Source organism: Lygodium microphyllum, chromosome 11 (genome assembly GCF_053477565.2).
Source record: "Lygodium microphyllum isolate KBCC chromosome 11, Lygodium_microphyllum_v1.1.10, whole genome shotgun sequence".
Classification (NCBI taxonomy): Eukaryota; Viridiplantae; Streptophyta; class Polypodiopsida; order Schizaeales; family Lygodiaceae; genus Lygodium; species Lygodium microphyllum.
In genome coordinates this window covers 126,819,447-126,835,731 of record NC_141145.1, presented here as the reverse complement: position 1 = coordinate 126,835,731, position 16,285 = coordinate 126,819,447, and the positions used below count along the sequence as shown (strand labels likewise).

The 16,285-nt window shown below is 43.7% G+C and overlaps 1 protein-coding gene, 1 non-coding gene and 1 pseudogene across 4 annotated transcripts in view; all 3 read right to left on the bottom strand.

Annotated features, from left to right (window-relative positions):
* LOC148029348 (Cation efflux family protein) overlaps positions 1-16,285 on the bottom strand; it is a 146,686-nt gene that overhangs the window by 47,836 nt on the left and 82,565 nt on the right. The gene's annotated exons all lie outside the window — the stretch shown is intronic.
* Positions 7,520-8,541, bottom strand: LOC148029350 (elongation factor 1-delta pseudogene; annotated as a pseudogene).
* On the bottom strand, positions 12,240-12,342 carry LOC148029349 (U6 spliceosomal RNA). The gene has a single exon (XR_015692529.1). It is a non-coding gene; the product is annotated as a U6 spliceosomal RNA (small nuclear RNA).

Below are 16,285 nucleotides of genomic sequence, written 5' to 3'. Positions count from 1 at the left end.
GACAAAAGGACTTCATGACGGTACGAGGCTTATGAGACACTTCGGATGTCAATATGGAATTGTAATGGAGCCCTATGCTTGGATGCTGGTTACTTTGAAGATAGCTTCCGAAACATAGATATAGCAATGTACACAGAAACACACCAATGTAAAGGTAGCCGACTACCAGACGTGCGGGGATACAGGTGGTAAAGTGCATTTTGTCCAGCAGAGCTAGAAAACCAGGAAGCACTAGGGGTTCTGGAGTTGTGGCCATACTATACCGGGAAGACCTCAAAGGGATAGTGCAAGTAATGAAAAGAGATGATGATGCACGATATTTATGGATTAGGATACATGCAAGAAGACCACGGGATATATTCATTGCAATATGCTACTTTCGTCCTGCAAATTCTACCTATGCCACACGTGATGGATCTCCCTTTGATGTACTTTATGAGGATATCATGAGATATGCTAGCACTGGGGACATATTATTAGTAGGTGATTTCAATGCACGCATTGGAGATAGACAGAGTGACTTTTATATGCATGATAATGCCATGTTCAAAGAGATCGACATAGATGAAATAGGCCTATGCAGGAAAGCCCAGGATAAAGAAGTGAGTACCTATGGGACACACCTATTGACTTTGGGAAGTGCACACAGACTAGCCATCTTTAATGGTCTGCCACAATGGCTAGGATCTGACAATTTGACATGCTGGAATCACAAAGGAGGGCAAGTACTGTGGACTACTTGATGGGCTCACCAGCATTGATACCAGACATCCAAAACTTTAAGATATCTAAGAGACCAATTGGCATAGTAGCAGATCATGCTATTTTGACATTCATGCTCTCTTGTGTACATATGAAACATGAAACACCATGCCTCCCGAGACATCCCAAATACTACTTTATAGAAGACACCTCACACATCTACAGTGGTTCTCTGCAGACCAGTTTGCATGATTTGGATTTGAGTAGATCGTTGGAAGAATGTACAAGGGATTTAGCAGAGGCCATACATGGATCAGCAACACCATGCCTCCCGAGACATCCCAAATACTACTTTACAGAAGACACCTCACACATCTACAGTGGTTCTCTGCAGACCAGTTTACATGATTTGGATTTGAGTAGATCGTTGGAAGAATGTACAAGGAATTTAGCAGAGGCCATACATGGATCAGCCATGTATGCATTCCCACACACCTCGCCCCAAGGTAGACCCACACGATCTATTGCTCCCCAAAATAGTTGGTATGATGATGAGTTCAGAGTCACTTGAGCTCGCTTACAGAGAGAAGTGGAGCTAGGCACTTAGACACATTGCCAAGCAAAGGCGTTCTTCAAACGCCTTGTGCGAAAGAAGAAATGAAACTAACTTAGTGAAAGCAGAAGCAGAGATATATCAGCTATTTTTGGGGCAGGATAGCAAGAGCGCATGGAAGATGTTTCATGAAAGACAGCCCCCCATACAGATTACATCACCAGATCCTTGGCTTGACTATGGGAGACAACTGTATGACCTGCCAGGACAGCCACCTATGCAGCCCCCACAAGCTTGTAGGCCAACACAATGGTCTTTCTTCACATGGAAAATGGTTAGAGATGCAATTTATAGATTACAAAATGGGAGGGCATAGGATGAGGATGGACTAGTAGCAGAACATTTCTCACATGCTTGTTGTGACATATTAGCACCCATATTAGCACATATATTCAATAGAGCAATATGTGAAGGTTTCCCTATGAGTTGGTCAAACAATACTATAATCCCGCTATTTAAAAGTGGTGATCCCTTGATTCCTAGCAACTATAGGACTATCATGATTGGTCATGCTTTGGCCAAGATATACAGATCTATATTGGAGCATGAACTCAGTGAATGGGCTGAAATGCAAGGCAAGAGAGCACAAGGACAGGCAAGTTTCAGACGAGGATATACCACGCTGGACCACATTCTCACACTTAGAGCCATTATTGAGGAGGGTCAAGCCCGAGACAAGAGGATCTATTGTTGCTTTGTAGACTTTCGCAAAGCTTTTGATAATGTGCCTCGTACACGCATCATGCAGAGATTGCAGGACATTGGAGCACCAGAGGGTATATGATGGGGTGTCTATGCATTATATGAAGCAGTGACAGGTCATGTACGAGCACCTGGGGGGCTATCAGAGAGGACTGACAGTACCATAGGAGTGAAACAAGGATGCCCACTTTCACCCACATTATTTGGTCTATACATAGATGAAGTATCTGATTACATAGACCGAGGAGGAGGAGCTTGAGCCAGCCTGGCAGGGGTGCTGATACCGATATTACTGTATGCAGATGATATTGTTCTCATTTCAGACTCACCGGAGGGATTGCAGTGCCATCTAGATGCTTTGCACATCTTCTGTAGAGACAAAGATCTCACAGTGAACCTTGGGAAGACCAAAACCATGGTTTTCAATACTTCAGCAACATGGATGACTAGATCTATGTACCAGTTTACATTTGGGGGAGACATATTGAAACATGTGAGGGAATATGTCTATCCCACGTTTTTCGTTGAGGGGAGCATCAGAGGCACGTCTGGCACGTGGATACGCAGCACTAGCGGCACTTGAGAGTCAGTGTGCTTATATACAGTTCCAGGAGCCCCGCACCAAACTCTGGCTATTTGACACCCTAGTCATACCTACATTACTATATGGAGCAGAGGTATGGGGTTGCAGCTTGTACCACAGGCGTCTTAGCCCACTCACTGATCAGATTGGAGTAGAGAGGGATTATTATAATGGTTGGGATAGCATGGAAAGCCCATTGATCATGATGATAGCACGCATGATTAGGAGTAAGCCCTTCACCCCACATCCCATTGTCAGAGCAGAGCTAGGGGCAGCATCTATAGTTACGGAGGCACTCTTCAAGGCAGTGACCTTTTGGCACAGACTATGGGAACTTCCATGCCATAGATACTCTAGATTAGCACTAACCTCATCTAGACAACTAGCAGCAGGAGGCGAGAAGAACTGTTGGTTTTCACAGATGGCTATTTGGATGAGCCTACATAGTTTGGATATTCACGGTCTCCCACCCTTGGATTATAGCCTTGACTGCCCTACACTTTCTCTCAGCCGATCAGAGCTGAACCAGGTGATCAGAGTTGATATCTTGAGGATTGAGACAGCAAGGACATGGATCCATCCACCACTCCCTCTAGGATCGAGGATGGAGTTCTACAGGAGTCATTTATTGTGTCTCTCTGATGATGGTTTCACTATTCGGCCAGCATATATGGACACCCATCTCTTCCATAGCGTACGGGTTGCTATCGGACAGATTTGCACCTCCTCACATAGGCTGCAAATGGAGATAGGCAGATGGATAAATACCCTAGCAGAGGATAGGACTTGCCAGCTTTGTGGTCAAGAGCCTAAAACAGAGGAGCACAACATATGCAAATGCACAATATACTATGACATACGAGGACGGTACCATTGCCTCTTCTGTGATGGATTTGGACCTCTTCGTCGCGTCATGGAGTACGAGGACCAGAGATGCCTAGGTCTTTTCCTCCCGGAGCTTGAGAGGCACCGAACTGCACTACTACAAGACAGGAGGCCAACTCATCTAGAAGGACACACACAGAGAGCAGTGACAAACTTCTTCTACAACATCCTAGGATGCACACCCCAAGAGAAGTTCCACACCGCACTGGGAGTACCTCTAGATTGTATCTAGTCCAGACATCATTTTGTACCTACTCAATTTAGTTCAACATAGCATAAATGTTAGCTTCACTGGGACTTTTGAAATCTCCCAGACATTTGTATCCAACATTTTAGTCTCATAGGCCAACTTGGCCTGTTGTAGATGTTAATATAACTTTCTTTCTTTCTTTCTTTCTCTCTCTCTCTCTCTCTCACACAAAATTATTCAAACATCGTTTTATTAATATAAAAAGGCTAATCTCGGCTCTGGGTTATTTAACCAAAAGCAACCCCTTAATCTAAACCCCTGCTTCCATCCAAAACCAAAAAAATAGATCCAACTCTACCTTAAATGCATATTGTTTCTACTTACTCTGCTCTCCTCTTTTGTGCTACATGATCTCCAAAACTACCGCATCTCTTTCTCTCTCTCAAATTCCTTTTTTATCTACTCCTTTCTCTTATCCACATCATGGCTTCTCATAGGCCATCTCTTTTTCATATGCCCGTTCCCACTAAACCTCAACATATGGAGGATGCCTGTCTAGCTTCTCCCAAACCCGAACACATGCACAGATAGCATCCCAAAGCCTCTTCTTCTTTCAAACCTGACGGATAGTCGTCCCTCATGGTGAGTCTCAAGGCTCAAGTGAAAGAAATGTAACGGCAATTTGCTAAGTTGTGCAATCTCCATTTTCCATATGTGTCCACAGCCATGAGGACATTCCCTCTTCAATTACAACCCGGTCCATTTAAAGGGAAAAAGAAGGAATGTGATGATACAAACATCAATTCATTGCTGACCAAATGGACTACATATATTGATTTGTATTAGTTCGATGATGCCCAATGCATCCGACAAATACAAATAATGTTATAACTTGAGAGGGAAGGTGTACCCTTGATGAGTGAACCTACACCCTAAGCCAATGACTTGGGCTGATTTTCTACCTATCTTTTGGATTGTTTCAAGACCGATAAGTGGATTGAAAATTTTCAAAAAATATTTGAGCTTTATATGGGGAAAAAGATATTGGATCCATACTCTCAGGAATTTAAAGATCTATTGCATAAAACGAAGGGTTCGGATGATCCTCAAGCACTGCTCTATATGCCATACCTTTTCTAATTGCCACTGGACTACTAAAATGAGGTCCCACGTAATCCTCTTCATTTGCTTAAGGATGTCTACAAGTATACAAATTTTTTTAATAATACTTTGGCTACAAGTAGGGACAACTAATCAACTGGGGATTCCCATCGAGCTACCTTAGTCTTTAGGTCAAAGAAATCAACTAACTTGACAGCAACTCGTCAACCATCTTCGCAATCGCATAAGAAAAAGGATGGCAAGGATAAGGTCACTCCCAAGGAGGATCACTCAAAGACCCATTGTTTCACCTACCATCAAAGGGATCACTTTCATGGTGATCATGGGTGCTCCCAAAAAAAAAGACAAAGTCTACTTCTAAGACTTCGATAAATACTCTTGAAGCTCAACGTATATCTTTTGAAATTTTATTTGAAGATGGTTGTGTCAATACTAACAATAAAACTATTTTTCGTCCACATGACCTTTTAAAGGTCACTAAGCAATTAAATCACCTAGAGGTTACCCTTATATTTGATAATGGTTTCACTCATAATTTTATTTCTTCCCATTTGGTACAGAGACTATGGCTCCACACAGTACCCACTAACCGAATTTATGATGTCGGTTATGCGGAGGACCCTATGGTGGATTGCTAGCATCGCATGGTACCACACTTCCATCTTTCGATTCAGCAATACATTTAGATCATAGATTTTTAACTTGTGAGCCTTGATCATGTCAATGTCATTCTTAGCATACCATGGTTCTTTGAAAAATACTATATTGGTTATAAAAATCATTTATTTTATTTTAAGCTTGATGGTTGTTTCCATTTGATTGAGGACTCTCTACCCTCCCGAATCACAAAAAATAATATATATACAATTTGAGCAATGGAGTTTACTTAATGTTTTTTCCATCAAGTGTTACTACTTTTATTTGTCTCATTGAAAAACTTCAATTTTGTGATTCTCGATGTAACTCAATTTCCTTTAATAATAATCTTAATATAATTTCAAATGTAAGTCAATATATTTGGATCCAATATTACATAAGTATGTTGATATCTTTCTATTCAAGCTACCTGACAGACTTCCACTATCTTGCGGAATCTTCGACCATAGGATTGAAACCTTGCTTGATAGCAAGGCCAAAGCCATCCCATCTCTCCACAACCTTACATGTTTAGCCTAAAAGAGGAGGACAAGATAGCTAGGCGACTTCAGGACTATTTCACTAATAGATTTATTGAGCTGAGTAGATCCCTGTGGGTATGCCTGCCTTTCTCCCTAAAAAGAAGAATGGCACGATGTGCTTTATACCAATTACAAAGGTCTCAATAAGATGGCCATCAAGAACAAGTATCTGTTGCCTAGGATGAACGACCTTATATATTGACTTTGAGATATGCAGTATTTTACCAAAATCGATCTAAGATCCAGATACCATCAAATATGGATAGCTTCAGAGGATGTCCTCAAAACTACATTTCAAACACAAAATGGACACTATCAATTTTTTGTCCTGCCTTTTGGATTAACCAATGCTCTTGCAACTTTTCAACAAATAATGAATGATTTATTTCATCCATACCTTGGAAAGTGGATAGTTGTTTTCCTTAATGACAACCTTACTTGCCCATAAGTCATTGGAGAAACATGCCAAACACTTGCGTATCATCTTACGCCTTTTAAGGCAAGAGCAATTGCTTGCCAAACTATCTAAGTGCAAATTCTTTCGCATGGAGCTTTTATACCTTAGTCATATAATCTCCATTGATGGCATTTGCATCGATTCCGAAAAGGTACGAGTAGTGCTTGATTGGCCTATTCCAAGAACCATGCTCATATTATTGAATCATTCACACGTTTGCTTAAGAGCATCCAAAGAAAAAATAAGCACGTTAGTCCGACAATTATTTGGAGTAGTGACCTCAATACCATCTAGAATTAGGAATTAGTAGCAGTCATCCATGAGCTTAAAGAATAGCGTCATTATTTGTACAACAATCGATTGATTATTTGGACAAATCACCATTGATTGAAATACTCATGTAAACAGCCCAATCTCTATGGCTGCAAGGAGAGATGGGAGGAGCTTACATAAGAGTTTGACCTGAAAATTCACTACAGAAAGGGTGCAACTAATATGGTTGGCGATACTCTTAATCGAATTCCTAAAGTCAATGCTTTGTCCTTCTTAGAAATTTCGATTGATCTCTATCATTCTCCCAAAGGGTGTTACCAAAATTATCTTCACTTTAGTAAGATCTAGAAACTAAATCAAGAGGGATCTAATAGCTTAGGCCTTTTGCAGTCCAAACGCCTGAAAGCTAGGTACTCACAGAAAGATAGTGAATAAGTATTCCATTTGTAATAGATTATTTTTTAAACAAGGCAAACTTCGTACACTCGAAGACTAGGATATTCACAGGAAAAATTTTATACGAGTGTCACAATGCGTCAAGTGTTCTTGTCATGGGGACGTGAAATTTTGAGATGCTTCAATCTTGTTGGTAACAATTTTGCCCTATCAATTCTGCTTGGGAAGCTGTCGCCTACTGCTTGAGGACCAAAAACTGCTGTCGCAAAATCCGGTAGGCGTCATAAATGCTATCGCCTACTTCTGGAAGGGAATTGCTGAAGTCACCAGTCTCTGGAATGTCTCCCAGAGTAGGAAAACTAATTAGCAACCTCCTCTCTCTCTCTCTCTCTCTCTCTCTCTCTCTTTTTAATACTGGAATAAGATATACTCAGATTTGATTATCGGGAAAACTCATTAGTTTTTTCTTAGTGAAAGTCTACTTGATAGTTCAGATAGTCGATAAACAGCCATCAAGGTTTTCAGCAGTAGCACAGGCCCCTGGTAGATCCAAGGCAGCCGAAAAATCAGTCACTGCTCTCATGTTGAGGTATAAATGTCCATCTCACAACTCCAAAAAACACTCTAAACTCTAGATCTTGTTGAAAGCAACGATATCACAACTCTGTATATACTCATTTCTAGGCTCTGCAGTCAAATAGTCCTCGATCAAGTTGTCAACAGAGACCAAGTCATCTTTAATGGTCATCATGATTGTTAATTTCTTGATACCATATCCAACTGGGACAAGCTTAGATGCACCCCACAGAAGGCCAGGCATAGCAACACTGCGAACGGCCTCTTCAAGCTTCACCATGTCAATCTCATCATCCCAAGGCTTCACATCCAGCAAAACTGATGACTTTCCACTTTCTTTCTTCTTTCCTGATGCTTTCATTTTCGCCTCTCGCTCAGCTGCAGCTTTCTTTTCCTCTTCTGTCTCTTCACCGAAGAGATCAAGGTCGTCGTCATCTTCACCACCAGCCTCTGCAGCCGCATCAGGCGTACCAGGTGCAGGTGCTGTAGTTCCATTAGACAGCTCCCTACCATGCACAATAGGTAGACCAGCGATGCTAACACCAACAGGAGTTCCTGGAAGACACTTCTCTAGCAAGGCTGAGATGTGGTTGTACCATCGAGAGAGATTAACCAGATCAGATCCAGGGGCTTCAGAAAAAGCACAGTATGCTATAACATCGTCCTTCGAGGGTTGATACCCGGAGATGTAGCTTCGGGTGAGGAGGCACTCATCGAGATGCTTGAGACCGGCAGACGAGGTGACATCGGGAAGCTCCACAGCGACCATAGCTGCTTCCTTACCGCTGTCCTCTGAAGCCCTCTAGAGCTCTTTCTCTCTAAGATAGATATGCGGGGTAGCAAAGAGGACAACAGAGTGAGGAGAAAGAACTCTCTCTCTCTCTCTCTCTCTCTCTCTCTCTCTCTCTCTCTCTCTTCATGATGGGTTGTTTATATTAATTACGAAAGAAAAGTACAAGATAACAAGATTACAAAGTTCAGGGTGGCTCTAGGCACAATGGATACAAAAAAGGCAAAGGGACGAGTATGCAAAAGGCGCTTTGGGACTCAATAGACACACAAGATCAAGAGTTTTGACAAGAATTCGCCGCATGGGCCTGGGCCTTTGCTGCCAATGTCTCCAATACACCACCTTCAAAGAAGTCTCCCAATACAGCAACAGGATTAGGTCTCTGAAGATCAGCCCGTGAGGAAGAGGGTTCATCTGCAGTGTGAGAGGTGAACCTGGGTACTTGCGATCCCGCAGAGTGATCACTCGGCCATCAACATCAAAAGCCAAGAAGACTAGTGGATCACGTGCGGGTTGGTGTTGTTGCAGCTCCTTGGGGGACCGGGGTTCCCTGAGAGTGGTAGAGACTCGAGCACATGGCACATCTCGACGACATGAATAGGTGCGAAGAGGATCTGCTGATGAAGGACCAGTAGGCACTACATGCACAAAAGTCTCCTTGGCTTTGTCTTCAGCATGGCTACAGGCATCCGTCCATCCTTGCATCTCAAGATCTGAGGGTGAAGCCGATGGCTTGGTTTAGAATGGCTGGGGTCGATAATCTCTCTCTCAGCAAGATGAGGGGCACAGTTTGTTCTCTCTCCATAGGTTGGTCCACCACGGTAGTCTTTCTATCCACACATTCTGCAAGTGACCTAGTTGACCACAAAGAAACAATGCCCTACAAAAGTACCCCACTTGAGGTGAAACCAAAGAGGCCACATACCATTGCAACTAAGGCACAACCAGTTAGGCCTCTTTCTAGCTGTATTCCAAAGCATGCACAACCTGTTTCTAATGGCTGCCTATAGACTAGGGGACATCAATACATGGCCCACAGCAGCCATAACATCCTTGAGAAAGGCCCAATAAACAGTTGGGCAATGCTCCACCTCCAACCATGACTAGGCATTGAAAATCTACCATCAGGTGCCAAGAAAAAATATGCACCAACTATTTGTCAAAAAAGAGGGGCTATTGATGAAGAAGAAAGTCCCATGCTGAGGAAGAGCAAAGGACAACCTCATAGAAGCCCTAGACCAGCGAAAATCTCCTCCACACCATCTGTCTGAAGAAGTGATACCAACCACTAACAGATCTTGGTGAGAACAAGAATTTGGCATGTGAAGAAGAGAATGATACCTCGCCCATGAAAGACAAAAAAGGAGCAAAGAATCCCTTGGGTATTTACCTATGCATCCAAAATCTCTTCCTCCATGCAAACAAGGATATATCTATGATTATGCTCAACATAATCCTCCAAAATAGAGTCAGCAAATTCTAATAGTTGCTCCCAATTTGGCCCTAGCAAATCTGGTGAGCGAGAGGCCACATGTGCTTACGAGCATAGTGAAGAATCACCTAGATCAAGGGCCTCACGGGCAACAGGAAATTCTTCATTCTTCCTGTGTTTGATAGAAGGCTGATCACCACAAGGTGAGAAAGTCATCTCATCAATGCAAGGAACCATATCTACTTCAGCTGCATCACCTTCAACATTCATGGCCAAGTCTCTGGTTGTCGGAGGCAAGTCAATGCAAACGCAATCCATGACTAAGCATCTACCCCAAAACAAGAAGGTGTTGCAGGGCCTCCAAAGAGCAAGGCAAAAGTACATTAGAAGGCAAGTGGCCCAAACCTGGTATGGGGCAAGCAAGACGAAGACACTTGCACACTGCATAGGAGTCGTTGCCTCTAGCAGACAAGGAGGGTGAGGGTCTGCAAGGCAGCGCCTTGTGCACAGGGTGGTCCCAGGTCGTTGCTCCATGGGTAGGAACAGCCACCATTCGTCAACAAAGGTCGCAAGCAGGGCAGCCACGAACGTCACTTAGTAAAAGCACAGGACCTTCGCCTAGCAAGCAACGTAGCTCAGGTAGAGAAACGAGCAGTAGGAGGCAACGCACAGGTAAAAAACGTAGTGCAGAAACCCTACACGAGCAGATTGGAGCCAGGGCTGGTGGTCGATGCACAGGATCCCATCAAGTCACCATATCTCTCTTTTTTTTTCGTGAAGATAATTGAATTAATAAGTAAATATTTACACCATACCATCAGGTCAGCAAAGAAAAAAAGACATGAATGAAAGTCTACCAAGACTCTCACACAAAAATATCACATAGAAAGGACAGCTGGTGTGGAGCGAACAATATCCAACCAGGGAGCAGTAATGTCAAGAAGAACCAAATCAACTGACACCATAGAGGAGCTCTGCCATAACACTAAACCACGAACACAGGCCACATGACCATGGATGCCCGATGCTAAACCAAAAATAAAGGCATTTCAAGTACACCAAATATGCCACAGGACTGCCCATCTAAGGAAATGGAAGAGGCAAGAATAATCTGAATGCAAAGTAGATCCACAAACGAGCTAATATCTGGTGCTGAGTCACTGAGGACCACATACGGGAAACAAAACTCCAAATCTGTCAAGCATCAAGGCAAGAGACAAAGAGATGAAGCAATGTCTCATCACATGTAGTGCAAAATATACAACGACCAGCAAAGATCTTGCGAGCACGCAACACATCCCCAATTGGAAGACCCCCAATAAGCAACCTCCACATGAACACTTTACCTTGATACGGAACCTTAGACTTCCAGAGTTGGATGAATCTTTCTTGCCACTTCTTTTTGCTATCCCCAATATACCAGACTTTATTAGCCTTTCCAATGACCCATCTCTTGGCCTCCACCATCTGATGATATATCTGATTAGCTGACCTTTTTTCAAGATCATCAGGAAGCAAAAAATCCAATCTCGCCAAGGAGACAATGGCTGTAACGTAGGCAAAGGAGAGAACCTCAGAAGCCTGTCCTGTATGGACAACCAAATGTCATGATATCCTCGAGCCACCCGAAAGTGCTAACAAATACGCTGAAAAGAACAAAGATGGGGCTGCCAAAAAATGACACCATCAAGGACTCTCTACAACCCCAAACGAGCCATCCAATTAAACTTGTCTCGCTGCAAATCTTTATCAAGCCAATCCAACAACCTAGAGGTAGCCAGTACTTCTCCTTGCAGCAAATTCTCCTCCTTACAAAAATCAAGGGGGTGCCAAACTGCAAAACATAACATCTCCTGCCAAGATGCAATCAAATGTGAAAGGAGAAAAGACTAGGAGACCTTAATAGGCCTCGTGGAATTAAGCACATGACACCAAGAAGTGTGAATCCGTGCTACCATGAGAGATGCCAGTCCTTTCTATGAAAAATTTTGCAATATATGACCAAGGATGACTCTCTACACAGTGCCAGCAAAAGAGCTAGTCTCAAAGCAGCCATATGCAAATTAACATCCAATAAAGTTGCTCTCCGCTGCTCTCCCCGTCCTTTTAGGAGTAGTCACATGCTGCCACGAAATCCACACCTAGCCCAAATGATTCCCATTCTTTTTCCACAACATGAATCAGATAGGCTGAACCAATTCCAAATTAGACTTCTTAGTCCAAGGAAGCAATGGCAAAAAAAACAAAATCATACTGATCATGATACATTGAGCAACTTTAAGTCTCACATGAAGAGGCCAACCTTGAGATTCACCATCTCTCTCTCTCTTTTTTCGTAAAAAAAATTAGGACCATTTCTCGATTTGTGCGTGTCATCCTTGCGCACCGGACATGCTAATCTTCTCTGTATCGTTCCAATTTTACCAGATGTCTCCGAAGAGACTCATCTCTCTCTCTCTCTCTCTCTCTCTCTCTCTCTCTCTCTCTCTCTCTCTCTCTCTCTCTTTTCGTAAAAGGTAATTGTATTAATTACGAAAAAAAGGTACAAGTTTACATGATTACAAGATACACGAGGGCTCTAAGCCAACGTGTGGAAAATCCCAATACGAAGCCAGGAAAAAGTTACACAAGTCATGGCAAAGACGCAGAGGAAATTGCCATATGCCAGGGAAGTAAGTCCTCCCGAGGGAGCAAATCCGAGTACCGAATGAGATCTATCTACCAATGCAAGAGACCTTTAAGCCTAGCAATGTGTCTCGGTACATTAGAGGCCGAATCAAAAAGAAAGGCATTCCAAGTGGTCCAATTGTGCCAGCATCCCCAGTATTGAAAAAAGTGGAATAAGATGTTCCTATGCAACCGTGGTGGTGTGGGGTATTTTGGGCGCACAAAAACCCAATCGAAAGGGGTTAGTGAGAACCCCACCACCGCGCGCCAAACCTACAACAAGAGCGACCAGATATTCTTAGCGAGCGGGCAAGAAATAAATCGATGTCTTGCCGATTCCACAATAGTGGTGCAGAAGAAACAATTGCCGTTCGAGATTCGACGCTTGGAAAGGGCCGAGGCAAGAGAAAGACCACCAATCATCACCCGCCAAAGAAAGACCTTACATTTGAAAGGTGTCTTATTCAACTAGCCCTCCATCACCGTTGCCTTCCACCATGATTGAGATTTCCCCAATCCCCATACAGTATTAGCTTTAACACCCAGCCATTGATGATCTTTAATGAGAAGATGATACACTTGATTAGCAGAGGCCTTTTCCAGACTCAACTGACCTGCAAGGGCCCAATCCTGCCAAAGACGATCCACAGCAAGGGCAGGAAAGGGTTGCCTGCTCTGAAGCACTAACAGAAGCTGTTCCCATAAATCACGGTATCCACGCGGGATTCTGAAAAGTCTCCTGGCAGTATGAAATGATGTGAGGACATTACGACTTGCAAGGGTGGCATCCGCAACTAAAGTCACACCCAAACAGGTCATGAGGTTGAATTTTGGTCTGAGCTCATGTTTGTCTTCCCATGAAAGTAATCTCGAGACCGCCAACAATTCCAGTTGAAAAGAGTTAGTATGTAAGCGGTCCTCCACTAGATGCCAACGCGCTTTTTGGAGCACCACTTTCCAGGAGCCAACCAAATGCAATAACAAAGAGGAGGACGGACTGGAAAACTGAGAGTCTGCATTAAGGACATGCCACCAAGAGCTCCGAAGTTGGGTATTGCCATGCCGAAGCCCGCTGTCCTCAAGAAAATAACGGACTATAATGGCCCACGGGTGATGATCCACACACATGGCACGAAAGAGAGACCAACGAAGTGCCAACATATGAGTTTTGGCATCCAAAATAGCTCCACCACCCAGGCGCTTGGGGTTACCTGTATGTGACCACGAAATCCACGAAATACCTGCGTGCAATGAATTCTTCTTCCATAACATGAAACGAATGGGGCGAGTGAGAGCCTTCAAAGTAGTAGGAGTCCATGGCAGCAATGGCAAGAAATATGTGAGCATTGGCAGCATAATTGTCTGAGCCACTTTGAGGCGGACATGGAAGGGCCACACTTGCGACTTCCAATAAATAAACTTAGCTGCCAGTTTCTGTGAAATCCATTCCAGTAGCTGCTTTGGCCGAACATCAACACCCAACGGGTACCCAAGTTGCCTGACAATGGAACCACGGGGAACCACCTGACCCTGTTAACCCAATGACTATAAATCAGACTCCATGCAACTGAGAATGGCTGATTTGAAGGCATTGATACAAAGACCAGAAGCATGACCAAAGAGCGTCCAAACATCTAATGCCTTGCGAATGTTGTCCTTGTCCGCACGCAAAATCATAAAGCTATCATCAGCCAAAGATTGACTAATGAAGTGCTGTCCCAAAGGAAGAGACAATCCGGCCAGCTGAGTAGAGGCTGCCATTGAAGATAACATTGAAAGAACCGGGTGGGTCGCCAGGGCAAAGAAGAGAGGACTCAAAGGGCAACCCTATCTCACCGAACGTGCAAGGACAAATGGCTCTGTAACTCCACCATTGAGCATAACTCACGAAGAAGCCGCAGCACTAATGGTGTAGATCAATCGGGACATCCGATTACCAAAACCCATAGCAGACATAAGTTCTGCAATGAAAGACCAGTCTAAATAGTCAAAAGCCTTTTTCAGATCCAATTGAATCAATACCACTTCCTGACTAGAGTGCCTGGCATAGTCAATAGCCATTTGCACATTTAAGATATTATGCAGAATGTTGCGGCCCTTAATGAAACCATATTGAAGAGGATGCACAATAGCTGGAAGGTGCTTGTGGAGCCGATTCGCCAGTACTTTGGAAAAGATTTTATACATCGAACCCATCAAAGAAATTAGTCTCCAATGTTGCAACCTTGACGGTGAAGGAACCTTTGAAAGCAATTTGATAAGGCCTTCTTTCCATGAGGAGGGCATGACCCCTGTTTCCCAAACCTGCTGAAACATAGTCGCCAATGGCTGCACCAGTTGGGTAGCCGAGCTCTCAAAGAATTCATTGGTGAGACCATCCCAACCAGGACTTTTATCCTTAGGCATGTGTAACAAAACATCCATAACCTCCTCACAAATATCTGCCTCCAAAGTAGTTTGCATATCAAGTGGAACCTGATGGCGGACCAAATCATAGAAGACAGAGCGTGCATGCGTACCCTGGTCAGAAGGTGACGGAGAAGAACCAAGAAGATCCAGAAAATAATTCCTGCACATATTGACAATGGTCTGCGGATCAGTGACCATTCGACCTTCTGAATCCTGGAGTCTAGCCATATTTTCTCGAGCCAAAGAAACATGCAAGGCGCGAAAGAACTTATGAGTCTGACAAGCACTATCTTGCAAATTGTCAGTCAAGTTGTGCAGTTTGGCCTGCTAATAAGATTTCAACTAAAATTCTTTAATAAGACCAGCCACACGCTGCGCCAGAGACAGCAGAAATTCATCATCTGGAAAGTCCACCAGCAGTGAACGAACCAAAGCCAGTAAGTCCCGCTGCGTGTCGACGCCTCCGACAAATAGAGGCATGATGGATCCCATACTGCCGAGCAACCCGCTGCACATTAGAGAGCAGTCGTTCAAAGGACGCCGAGCCCTCAGAGGTGAAGTCCACTAAAAACCTCTCAATCAATTGCTCCATATAGCCCTGAAAGATTGGATGCTTCAAATAAGACGAGTTGAAACGTAAAGGCAGTCTATCCAGCAACTGCATAAAAGGTGCAATGGGTTGTGCAAGTATGTCAAGCTGGAGAGGGAAATGGTCCGACAAGGCATATTGCTGCAAGACTTTCATTTCCAGCATCTCAGGAAGAAAATCATCATCCTGCATGATATACATTCGGTCCAGCCGCGACCATGTAGTTGCATATTGTGCGGAATGAAAAGTAAACCCTGTAGAAGAAGGGTGGAGCCAAGACCATAAATCTTGCTTAAGTACCTCAAGAGCACAAGGCATTCCGCACCCGGCTTTCCGGAGCATCCATTACCGAATGCCCTGAAGTGGACTGAGAAGAGTCAACACACATATTGAAATCCCCCATCAAAAAACCCCTTCTTCCAAGTGACATGGAGCTCTGCAAAGTCTTCCAAAGATCCCGTCGAGATGAAGGGTCATTCGGAGCATAGAGGCCCAGCAACCATAAGATCTCTCCTTCAAATAAAACTTCGATTACCACAAAGCGGCCCTGTACATCATTTTTAATAAGAACAGGCTAGTATTTCTCATGGACAATCATAAGCACACCAGAATAGTGCATAGCATGTGTTCTTGCATAAAACAAGCGAAACCCATGGCAATCCACAACTTTTCCTGCTTCACCGTGGCTCTTGTGCTCAACCGCACACAAGATATCCCACTG